The sequence below is a fragment of the Taudactylus pleione genome, unplaced genomic scaffold, assembly GCF_031769625.1.
Source record: "Taudactylus pleione unplaced genomic scaffold, aTauple2 ptg001778l, whole genome shotgun sequence".
Lineage (NCBI taxonomy): Eukaryota > Metazoa > Chordata > Amphibia > Anura > Myobatrachidae > Taudactylus > Taudactylus pleione.
Genome location: NW_028286175.1, coordinates 202,501 through 210,000, shown reverse-complemented (window position 1 = coordinate 210,000; position 7,500 = coordinate 202,501). Strand labels below are relative to the sequence as shown.

Genomic DNA, 7,500 nt, shown 5'->3' with positions numbered 1-7,500 from the left:
TAGGTAATTTTATACTGCCAGAACATTCTTTTCTATTACATTTTACATTTAATTTTTTCAATTTAACAATGAATTTACTTGAGTTAAGAAGTAATAGAGGTCTAAATTTAATGCTTTTGAGCACCTACAGCCAAACCACACTGGACATGCCCAATCTCGTCTGATCTTGGAAGCTATGCAGTGTTGGGCCTGGTTTGAACTTGGAAGGGAGACCACCTGGGAATACCAGGTGCTGTAGGTAATTTTAGACAGCCAAAACATTGATTTCTATTACATTTTACATTTCATTTTTCAACTTATCATTGAATTTACTTGAGTTAAGAAGTTAAAGAGGTCTAAAGTTAATGTTTTTGAGCACCTACAGCCAAACCACACTGGACATGCCCAATCTCGTCTGATCTTGGAAGCTATGCAGTGTTGGGCCTGGTTAGTACTTGGATGGGAGACCACCTGGGAATACCAGGAGCTGTAGGTAATTTTATACTGCCATAACATTCTTTTCTATTAAATTTTACATTTAATTTTTCAACTTATCATTGAATTTACTTGAGTTAAGAAGTAAAAGAGGTCTAAAGTTAATGTTTTAGAGCACCTACAGCCAAACCACACTGGACATGCCCAATCTCGTCTGATCTTGGAAGCTATGCAGTGTTGGGCCTGGTTAGTACTTGGATGTGAGACCACCTGGGAATACCAGGAGCTGTAGGTAATTTTATACTGCCATAACTTTCTTTTCTATTAAATTTTACATTTAATTTTTCAACTTATCATTGAATTTACTTGAGTTAAGAAGTATAAGAGGTCTAAAGTTAATGTTTTAGAGCACCTACAGCCAAACCACACTGGACATGCCCAATCTCGTCTGATCTTGGAAGCTATGCAGTGTTGGGCCTGGTTTGTACTTGGAAGGGAGACCACCTGGGAATACCAGGTGCTGTAGGTAATTTTAGACAGCCAAAACATTGTTTTCTATTACATTTTACATTTCATTTTTCAACTTATCATTGAATTTACTTGAGTTAAGAAGTAAAAGAGGTCTAAAGTTAATGTTTTTGAGCACCTACAGCCAAACCACACTGGACATGCCCAATCTCGTCTGATCTTGGAAGCTATGCAGTGTTGGGCCTGGTTAGTACTTGGATGGGAGACCACCTGGGAATACCAGGAGCTGTAGGTAATTTTATACTGCCATAACATTCTTTTCTATTAAATTTTACATTTAATTTTTCAACTTATCATTGAATTTACTTGAGTTAAGAAGTAAAAGAGGTCTAAAGTTAATGTTTTAGAGCACCTACAGCCAAACCACACTGGACATGCCCAATCTCGTCTGATCTTGGAAGCTATGCAGTGTTGGGCCTGGTTAGTACTTGGATGTGAGACCACCTGGGAATACCAGGAGCTGTAGGTAATTTTATACTGCCATAACTTTCTTTTCTATTAAATTTTACATTTAATTTTTCAACTTATCATTGAATTTACTTGAGTTAAGAAGTAAAAGAGGTCTAAAGTTAATGTTTTAGAGCACCTACAGCCAAACCACACTGGACATGCCCAATCTCGTCTGATCTTGGAAGCTATGCAGTGTTGGGCCTGGTTAGTACTTGGATGGGAGACCACCTGGGAATACCAGGTGCTGTAGGTAATTTTATACTGCCATAACATTCTTTTCTATTACATTTTACATTTAATTTTTTCAACTTATCAATGAATTTACTTGAGTTAAGAAGTAATAGAGGTCTAAAGTTAATTTTTTTGAGCACCTACAGCCAAACCACAGTGGACATGCCCAATCTTTTCTGATCTTGGAAGCTATGCAGTGTTCGGCCTGGTTAGTACTTGGATGGGAGACCACCTGGGAATACAAGGAGCTGTAGGTAATTTTATACTGCCTTAACATTCTTTTCTATTACATTTTACATTTAATTTTTCAACTTATCATTGAATTTACTTGAGTTAAGAAGTAAAAGAGGTCTAAAGTTAATGTTTTTGAGCACCTACAGCCAAACCACACTGGACATGCCCAATCTCGTCTGATCTTGGAAGCTATGCAGTGTTGGGCCTGGTTAGTACTTGGATGGGAGACCACCTGGGAATACCAGGTGCTGTAGGTAATTTTTTACTGCCATAACATTCTTTTCTATTACATTTTACATTTAATTTTTTCAACTTATCAATGAATTTCCTTGAGTTAAGAAGTAATAGAGGTCTAAAGTTAATACTTTTGAGCACCTACAGCCAATCCACACTGGACATGCCCAATCTCGTCTTATCTTGGTAGCTGTGCAGTGTTGGGCCTCGTCAGTACTTGGATAGGAGACCACCTGGGAAAACCAGGTGCAGTAGGTAATTTTATACTCCCATAACATTCTTTTCTATTACATTTTACATTTAATTTTTTCAACTTATCAATTAATTTACTTGAGTTAAGAAGTAATACAGGTCTAAAGTTAATGTTTTTGAGCACCTACAGCCAAACCACACTGGACATGCCCAATCTCGTCTGATCTTGGAAGCTATGCAGTGTTGGGACTGGTTAGTACTTGGATGGGTGACTACCTAGGAATCCCAGGTGCTGTAGGTAATTTTAAACTGCCATAACATTCTTTTCTATTACATTTTACATTTAATTTTTTCAACTTATCAATGAATATACTTGTGTTAAGAAGTAAAAGCGGTCTAAATTTAATGCTTTTGAGCACCTACAGCCAAACCACAGTGGAAATGCCCAATCTCGTCTGATCTTGGAAGCTATGCAGTGTTTGGCCTGGTATGTACTTGGATGGGAGACCACCTGGGAATACCAGGAGCTGTAGGTAATTTTATACTGCCAGAACATTCTTTTCTATTACATTTCACATTTAATTTTTTCAACTTAACAATGAATTTACTTGAGTTAAGAAGTAATAGAGGTCTAAATTTAATGCTTTTGAGCACCTACAGCCAAACCACACTGGACATGCCCAATCTCGTCTGATCTTGGAAGCTATGCAGTGTTGGGCCTGGTTTGTACTTGGATGGGAGACTACCTTGGAATACCAGGTGCTGTAGGTAATTTTAGACAGCCAAAACATTCTTTTCTATTACATTCTACATTTCATTTTTCAACTTATCAATGAATTTACTTGAGTTAAGAAGTAAAAGAGGTCTAAAGTTAATGGTTTTGAGCACCTACAGCCAAACCACACTAGACATGCCCAATCTCGTCTGATCTTGGAAGCTATGCAGTGTTCAGCCTGGTTAGTACTTGGATGGGAGACCACCTGGGAATACTAGGTGCTGTAGGTAATTTTATACTGCCATAACATTCTTTTCTATTACATTTTACATTTCATTTTTCAACTTATCATTGAATTTACTTGAGTTAAGAAGTAAAAGAGGTCTAAAGTTAATGTTTTCGAGCACCGACAGCCAAACCACACTGGACATGCCCAATCTCGTCTGAACTTGGAAGCTAGGCAGTGTTGGGCCTGGTTAGTACTTGGATGGGAGACCACCTGGGATTACCAGGTGCTGTAGGTAATTTTATACTGCCATAACATTCTTTTCTATTACATTTTACATTTAATTTTTTCAACTTATCAATGAATTTACTTGAGTTAAGAAGTAATAGAGGTCTAAAGTTAATGTTTTTGAGCACCTACAGCCAAACCTCACTGAACATGCCCAATCTCATCTGATCTTGGAAGCTATGCAGTGTTGGGCCTGGTTAGTACTTGGATGGGAGACCACCTGGGAATACCAGGAGCTGTAGGTAATTTTATACTGCCATAACATTCTTTTCTATTACATTTTACATTTAATTTTTCAACTTATCATTGAATTTACTTGAGTTAAGAAGTAAAAGAGGTCTAAAGTTAATGTTTTTGAGCACCTACAGCCAAACCACACTGGACATGCCCAATCTCATCTGATCTTGGAAGCTATGCAGTGTTGGGCCTGGTTAGTACTTGGATTGGAGACCACCTGGGAATACCAGGAGCTGTAGGTAATTTTATACTGCCATAACATTCTTTTCTATTAAATTTTACATTTAATTTTTCAACTTATCATTGAATTTACTTGAGTTAAGAAGTAAAAGATTTCTAAAGTTAATGTTTTAGAGCACCTACAGCCAAACCACACTGGACATGCCCAATCTCGTCTGATCTTGGAAGCTATGCAGTGTTGGGCCTGGTTAGTACTTGGATGGGAGACCACCTGGGAATACCAGGTGCTGTAGGTAATTTTATACTGCCATAACATTCTTTTCTATTACATTTTACATTTAATTTTTTCAACTTATCAATGAATTTACTTGAGTTAAGAAGTAATAGAGGTCTAAAGTTAATGTTTTTGAGCACCTACAGCCAAACCACAGTGGACATGCCCAAGCTTGTCTGATCTTGGAAGCTATGCAGTGTTCGGCCTGGTTAGTACTTGGATGGGAGACCACCTGGGAATACAAGGAGCTGTAGGTAATTTTATACTGCCTTAACATTCTTTTCTATTACATTTTACATTTAATTTTTCAACTTATCATTGAATTTACTTGAGTTAAGAAGTAAAAGAGGTCTAAAGTTAATGTTTTTGAGCACCTACAGCCAAACCACCCTGGACATGCCCAATCTCGTCTGATCTTGGAAGCTATGCAGTGTTGGGCCTGGTTAGTACTTGGATGGGAGACCACCTGGGAATACCAGGTGCTGTAGGTAATTTTATACTGCCATAACATTCTTTTCTATTACATTTTACATTTAATTTTTTCAACTTATCAATGAATTTCCTTGAGTTAAGAAGTAATAGAGGTATAAAGTTAATATTTTTGAGCACCTACAGCCAATCCACACTGGACATGCCCAATCTCGTCTTATCTTGGTAGCTATGCAGTGTTGGGCCTCGTCAGTACTTGGATGGGAGACCACCTGGGAAAACCAGGTGCAGTAGGTAATTTTATACTCCCATAACATTCTTTTCTATTACATTTTACATTTAATTTTTTCAACTTATCAATTAATTTACTTGAGTTAAGAATTAATACAGGTCTAAAGTTAATGTTTTTGAGCACCTACAGCCAAACCACACTGGACATGCCCAATCTCGTCTGATCTTGGAAGCTATGCAGTGTTGGGACTGGTTAGTACTTGGATGGGTGACTACCTAGGAATCCCAGGTGCTGTAGGTAATTTTAAACTGCCATAACATTCTTTTCTATTACATTTTACATTTAATTTTTTCAACTTATCAATGAATTTACTTGTGTTAAGAAGTAAAAGCGGTCTAAATTTAATGCTTTTGAGCACCTACAGCCAAACCACAGTGGACATGGCCAATCTCGTCTGATCTTGGAAGCTATGCAGTGTTGGGCCTGGTAAGTACTTGGATGGGAGACCACCTGGGAATACCAGGAGCTGTAGGTAATTTTATACTGCCAGAACATTCTTTTCTATTACATTTTACATTTAATTTTTTCAACTTAACAATGAATTTACTTGAGTTAAGAAGTAATAGAGGTCTAAATTTAATGCTTTTGAGCATCTACAGCCAAACCACACTGGACATGCCCAATCTCGTCTGATCTTGGAAGCTATGCAGTGTTGGGTCTGGTTTGTACTTGGATGGGAGACCACCTTGGAATACCAGGTGCTGTAGGTAATTTTAGACAGCCAAAACATTCTTTTCTATTACATTCTACATTTCATTTTTTCAACTTATCAATGAATTTACTTGAGTTAAGAAGTAAAAGAGGTCTAAAGTTAATGGTTTTGAACACCTACAGCCAAACCACACTAGACATGCCCAATCTCGTCTGATCTTGGAAGCTATGCAGTGTTGGGCCTGGTTAGTACTTGGATGGGAGACCACCTGGGAATACTAGGTGCTGTATGTAATTTTATACTGCCATAACATTCTTTTCTATTACATTTTACATTTCATTTTTCAACTTATCATTGAATTTACTTGAGTTAAGAAGTAAAAGAGGTCTAAAGTTAATGTTTTTGAGCACCTACAGCCAAACCACACTGGACATGCCCAATCTCGTCTGATCTTGGAAGCTATGCAGTGTTGGGCCTGGTTAGTACTTGGATGGGAGACCACCTGGGAATACCAGGTGCTGTAGGTAATTTTATACTGCCATAACATTCTTTTCTATTACATTTTACATTTAATTTTTTCAACTTATCAATGAATTTACTTGAGTTAAGAAGTAATAGAGGTCTAAAGTTAATTTTTTTGAGCACCTACAGCCAAACCACAGTGGACATGCCCAATCTTTTCTGATCTTGGAAGCTATGCAGTGTTCGGCCTGGTTAGTACTTGGATGGGAGACCACCTGGGAATACAAGGAGCTGTAGGTAATTTTATACTGCCTTAACATTCTTTTCTATTACATTTTACATTTAATTTTTCAACTTATCATTGAATTTACTTGAGTTAAGAAGTAAAAGAGGTCTAAAGTTAATGTTTTTGAGCACCTACAGCCAAACCACACTGGACATGCCCAATCTCGTCTGATCTTGGAAGCTATGCAGTGTTGGGCCTGGTTAGTACTTGGATGGGAGACCACCTGGGAATACCAGGAGCTGTAGGTAATTTTATACTGCCATAACATTCTTTTCTATTATATTTTACATTTAATTTTTTCAACTTATCAATGAATTTCCTTGAGTTAAGAAGTAATAGAGGTCTAAAGTTAATGTTTTTGAGCACCTACAGCCAAACCACACTGGACATGCCCAATCTCGTCTGATCTTGGAAGCTATGCAGTGTTGGGACTGGTTAGTACTTGGATGGGTGACTACCTAGGAATCCCAGGTGCTGTAGGTAATTTTAAACTGCCATAACATTCTTTTCTATTACATTTTACATTTAATTTTTTCAACTTATCAATGAATATACTTGTGTTAAGAAGTAAAAGCGGTCTAAATTTAATGCTTTTGAGCACCTACAGCCAAACCACAGTGGAAATGCCCAATCTCGTCTGATCTTGGAAGCTATGCAGTGTTTGGCCTGGTATGTACTTGGATGGGAGACCACCTGGGAATACCAGGAGCTGTAGGTAATTTTATACTGCCAGAACATTCTTTTCTATTACATTTCACATTTAATTTTTTCAACTTAACAATGAATTTACTTGAGTTAAGAAGTAATAGAGGTCTAAATTTAATGCTTTTGAGCACCTACAGCCAAACCACACTGGACATGCCCAATCTCGTCTGATCTTGGAAGCTATGCAGTGTTGGGCCTGGTTTGTACTTGGATGGGAGACTACCTTGGAATACCAGGTGCTGTAGGTAATTTTAGACAGCCAAAACATTCTTTTCTATTACATTCTACATTTCATTTTTCAACTTATCAATGAATTTACTTGAGTTAAGAAGTAAAAGAGGTCTAAAGTTAATGGTTTTGAGCACCTACAGCCAAACCACACTAGACATGCCCAATCTCGTCTGATCTTGGAAGCTATGCAGTGTTCAGCCTGGTTAGTACTTGGATGGGAGACCACCTGGGAATACTAGG

At 37.6% G+C, this 7,500-nt stretch overlaps 4 non-coding genes and 28 pseudogenes across 4 annotated transcripts; all 32 read left to right on the top strand.

Moving 5' to 3' along the window:
- Positions 1-6, top strand: part of LOC148437177 (5S ribosomal RNA) — a 119-nt pseudogene extending 113 nt beyond the window's left edge.
- A 116-nt stretch (positions 7-122) lies between these two features.
- On the top strand, positions 123-241 carry LOC148437176 (5S ribosomal RNA; annotated as a pseudogene).
- A 115-nt stretch (positions 242-356) lies between these two features.
- Positions 357-475, top strand: LOC148437175 (5S ribosomal RNA; annotated as a pseudogene).
- Positions 476-590: 115 nt separating this feature from the next.
- LOC148437174 (5S ribosomal RNA) lies at positions 591-709 on the top strand (annotated as a pseudogene).
- A 115-nt stretch (positions 710-824) lies between these two features.
- On the top strand, positions 825-943 carry LOC148437173 (5S ribosomal RNA; annotated as a pseudogene).
- Positions 944-1,058: 115 nt separating this feature from the next.
- On the top strand, positions 1,059-1,177 carry LOC148437172 (5S ribosomal RNA; annotated as a pseudogene).
- A 115-nt stretch (positions 1,178-1,292) lies between these two features.
- LOC148437171 (5S ribosomal RNA) lies at positions 1,293-1,411 on the top strand (annotated as a pseudogene).
- A 115-nt stretch (positions 1,412-1,526) lies between these two features.
- Positions 1,527-1,645, top strand: LOC148437170 (5S ribosomal RNA). The gene has a single exon (XR_015876258.1). It is a non-coding gene; the product is annotated as a 5S ribosomal RNA (ribosomal RNA).
- A 116-nt stretch (positions 1,646-1,761) lies between these two features.
- On the top strand, positions 1,762-1,880 carry LOC148437169 (5S ribosomal RNA; annotated as a pseudogene).
- A 115-nt stretch (positions 1,881-1,995) lies between these two features.
- On the top strand, positions 1,996-2,114 carry LOC148437168 (5S ribosomal RNA). The gene has a single exon (XR_015876257.1). It is a non-coding gene; the product is annotated as a 5S ribosomal RNA (ribosomal RNA).
- Positions 2,115-2,465: 351 nt separating this feature from the next.
- LOC148437167 (5S ribosomal RNA) lies at positions 2,466-2,584 on the top strand (annotated as a pseudogene).
- A 116-nt stretch (positions 2,585-2,700) lies between these two features.
- Positions 2,701-2,819, top strand: LOC148437166 (5S ribosomal RNA; annotated as a pseudogene).
- Positions 2,820-2,935: 116 nt separating this feature from the next.
- LOC148437165 (5S ribosomal RNA) lies at positions 2,936-3,054 on the top strand (annotated as a pseudogene).
- Positions 3,055-3,169: 115 nt separating this feature from the next.
- On the top strand, positions 3,170-3,288 carry LOC148437164 (5S ribosomal RNA; annotated as a pseudogene).
- A 115-nt stretch (positions 3,289-3,403) lies between these two features.
- On the top strand, positions 3,404-3,522 carry LOC148437163 (5S ribosomal RNA; annotated as a pseudogene).
- A 116-nt stretch (positions 3,523-3,638) lies between these two features.
- Positions 3,639-3,757, top strand: LOC148437162 (5S ribosomal RNA; annotated as a pseudogene).
- Positions 3,758-3,872: 115 nt separating this feature from the next.
- On the top strand, positions 3,873-3,991 carry LOC148437161 (5S ribosomal RNA; annotated as a pseudogene).
- Positions 3,992-4,106: 115 nt separating this feature from the next.
- Positions 4,107-4,225, top strand: LOC148437160 (5S ribosomal RNA). The gene has a single exon (XR_015876256.1). It is a non-coding gene; the product is annotated as a 5S ribosomal RNA (ribosomal RNA).
- Positions 4,226-4,341: 116 nt separating this feature from the next.
- LOC148437159 (5S ribosomal RNA) lies at positions 4,342-4,460 on the top strand (annotated as a pseudogene).
- Positions 4,461-4,575: 115 nt separating this feature from the next.
- Positions 4,576-4,694, top strand: LOC148437158 (5S ribosomal RNA; annotated as a pseudogene).
- Positions 4,695-4,810: 116 nt separating this feature from the next.
- LOC148437157 (5S ribosomal RNA) lies at positions 4,811-4,929 on the top strand (annotated as a pseudogene).
- A 116-nt stretch (positions 4,930-5,045) lies between these two features.
- On the top strand, positions 5,046-5,164 carry LOC148437156 (5S ribosomal RNA; annotated as a pseudogene).
- A 116-nt stretch (positions 5,165-5,280) lies between these two features.
- Positions 5,281-5,399, top strand: LOC148437155 (5S ribosomal RNA; annotated as a pseudogene).
- Positions 5,400-5,515: 116 nt separating this feature from the next.
- On the top strand, positions 5,516-5,634 carry LOC148437154 (5S ribosomal RNA; annotated as a pseudogene).
- A 116-nt stretch (positions 5,635-5,750) lies between these two features.
- Positions 5,751-5,869, top strand: LOC148437153 (5S ribosomal RNA; annotated as a pseudogene).
- A 115-nt stretch (positions 5,870-5,984) lies between these two features.
- Positions 5,985-6,103, top strand: LOC148437152 (5S ribosomal RNA). Its single transcript, XR_015876255.1, has one exon. It is a non-coding gene; the product is annotated as a 5S ribosomal RNA (ribosomal RNA).
- Positions 6,104-6,219: 116 nt separating this feature from the next.
- Positions 6,220-6,338, top strand: LOC148437151 (5S ribosomal RNA; annotated as a pseudogene).
- Positions 6,339-6,453: 115 nt separating this feature from the next.
- Positions 6,454-6,572, top strand: LOC148437150 (5S ribosomal RNA; annotated as a pseudogene).
- Positions 6,573-6,688: 116 nt separating this feature from the next.
- On the top strand, positions 6,689-6,807 carry LOC148437149 (5S ribosomal RNA; annotated as a pseudogene).
- Positions 6,808-6,923: 116 nt separating this feature from the next.
- On the top strand, positions 6,924-7,042 carry LOC148437148 (5S ribosomal RNA; annotated as a pseudogene).
- A 116-nt stretch (positions 7,043-7,158) lies between these two features.
- LOC148437147 (5S ribosomal RNA) lies at positions 7,159-7,277 on the top strand (annotated as a pseudogene).
- Positions 7,278-7,392: 115 nt separating this feature from the next.
- LOC148437146 (5S ribosomal RNA) overlaps positions 7,393-7,500 on the top strand; it is a 119-nt pseudogene continuing 11 nt past the window's right edge.